Genomic DNA, 2,737 nt, shown 5'->3' with positions numbered 1-2,737 from the left:
TTTGGAAAAGTACTCATGAAACCTTTGTAATTAGTACTCTTAAAAGTATGATTGCCCTATATTCTATAGCCTCTAAAATTAAAGTCAAAACAAACTCGCCATCGTCAAGTTGACTCCAATTCATAGTGAAAGGACAAGGTGGAATTGCCCCTATGGGTTTCTAAGAGGGCAACTCTTTGCAGAAGTAGAAAACCTCATTTTTCTCCCTAGGAAGAGCTAGTAGTTGTGAACTGCTGACCTTGCTGCTGGCAGCCCAATGCATCACCATTCCACACCACAACTCCTTAAAGTCAACATGAGACCCCAGAAAGCTTTTCTGTTGTTGTCAGAAATCATTTTTAAATGTAAAAAATTCTCAGATGGTTGACTATGTAGAAAAAAATTGATGCGAGTATATAAATCTCTGTGATTAATTTCTAGGACTTCTAAAATCCTCAGTCCATAACAGGGAAAAGGCAGATCTCAAAGAAAAGAACGAAGAGGGATATGCATGTTTGAAATGTAAAAGAGGTGGCGAAAGGAGTATTTAGGGAGGTAATTATGGCATGGCAGTCGTGAACCCTTTCAGAACGTGGAACCAGTGAGGACAAAGCAGATTCAGGGGTCATCTGTAGAGATTCATTTAATGTGCTCAGTCATGGTTAACTCTGCCCTAACCACATCCACAGGTGAGCATCTTGACACCCACACACACACACACACATGCTTTCTCCAGGTTCTGGAGACAAAATGTTCACATCAGAGTGTGGCTCTAGGGAGAGATCCTGTCTTGCCTATTGTTTCCATTCACTCAATTGTGGTCATGTGAATTACACTACACTTGATCTTAGCCAACAGGCCGAGAAGCGATGTGGTCCTGTGAACGATTTCATATGGCCCGTCTAGCCGTATTTTGCAACTCCTGCCAACTGCCCGCATAAGCAAACAAGCAGACTTCACTGCTGTCCAGCCCATCCCGAATTGTAGTGACCCTCTAGGACAGCGGTTCTCAACCTGTGGGTCACGACCCCTTTGGGAGTCAAACGACTCTTTCACAGGGGTCACTTAAGACCATTGGCAAATACATTTCCAATGGTCTTATTTTCCAATGGTCTTAAGAAGCCAGACACCACTCCTCTATCCGTCTCCAGGCGGGTCCACCCACGTGCAAGTATGCCCACGTACGAGTACCTGGTGTGAAGACTGTTACCCATGCTACACCATGCTTCAAGACAACATTTCATTGATTTGTTAGTAGAAATAAATATTTCACAATATAGAATGACATTGTTTTTTGTGATGAATCACGATGCTTTAATGATGTTCAATTTGTAACAATGAAAATACATCCTGCCTATCAGCTATTTACATGACAATTCATAACAGTAGCAAAATGACAGTAATGAAGTAGTAACAAAACTTATTTTATGCTTGGGGGTCACTACCACATGAGGAACTGTATGAAAGGGTTGGGGGATTAGGAAGGTGGAGAACCACGGCTCAATGACCAGGTAGAGTGGCCCCTGTGGGTTTCCAAGACTAAGTCTTTACGGGAGTAGGAAGCCATGTCTTTCTCCGGAGGAGCAGCTGGTAGTTTTGAATGGCTGACCCTGTGGTTTGCAGCCAATCCATAACCGCTCTGCCCCCGGGGTACCTCTGAATGACTGGATCAGACTAGAAATGTGTGGCCGTAACAAGGGACGGCACAGTTGTGAGGCTGGCACAGGACCAGGCTGTGGCACTTAAGTCACCAGATCAGCGCTGACTCGATGGCACCTAACAAAACCCACAGATGTTACTATGATTGTTATAGCGGTACTTTTTTTCTTCATCCGCAGTAATAGAGCAGTGAGTGGGGACAAAAAGAGTGTATGGATATGTTTAATATCAGACATTTCCAAAGGGTTATACCAGCTGACTCTTCTACCAGTAAACTGCAAATGATCACCTTTTAACCAATATTTGTTTTCTTTAATTTTTAAAATTATAGCTGTCTAGTCAGGATGCAGTGGTCTTGAGGAGTAATTTAACTTGCAGTTTCTTTGGGTGTAATAAACTAGTACCTCTTCATTGGTTGTTGGCTACTTTGACTTACTCTTTTCTAAACTGTTTGCTCAAAAAATAAAGACAAACTCACTGCTAGCAAGCAGATTCTGACGCCTCAGGACCTTGCAGAGCAGATTAAAACTGCCCCTGTGGGTTTTCAAGACTAACTTTACACGCATCTCCTAGTTCCTTAGAGCTCTTTGCTTTTCCACCTCATTTTTATAATCACCTTACCAGTGTCTAGGAAAGCAATGTCAATCTTTAATTATTGGGTTTTAATTGATAGCATAGATTGAGGAAATATTGACTTTTTTGAAACACTGAATTTTCAAGCCATGAATACAATATTAATATTTGTTTGTAGGAATGCCTGTTATACAAGCAGGTTTCCATAGTTTTGTGGAAATTTTGATTTGGGGAGTCCCCTTGTACAAGTATGTGACTGAAGGTAAGTTTGGGTACTGTCTTACTAGTTATGTGATCATGGTCCTATCAAGGGGGTGTGGGTGTGTTTAAGGGAAAGCAGCTTCACTTTTGTTTACTTCCCACTAAGGGTCTTAAAGACCCCAAACCCAGACTCTCTCAGCGCTAGACAACAGTTTTATGGAAACACAGAACAGCAGAAAACCAACAGATCAAGACTTGATAGACCAGGGCCGGGGAACTACTGGCTGTATAAGACCCCTGAAATTGATTCCAGCTAACGTCACAT

This window comes from Echinops telfairi, unplaced genomic scaffold (genome assembly GCF_000313985.2).
Source record: "Echinops telfairi isolate 266 unplaced genomic scaffold, ASM31398v2 ScPeMD7_655;HRSCAF=1070, whole genome shotgun sequence".
NCBI classification, from domain to species: Eukaryota; Metazoa; Chordata; class Mammalia; order Afrosoricida; family Tenrecidae; genus Echinops; species Echinops telfairi.
The sequence above is the reverse complement of the archived record's forward strand: the minus strand, read 5'-3'. Positions refer to the sequence as shown.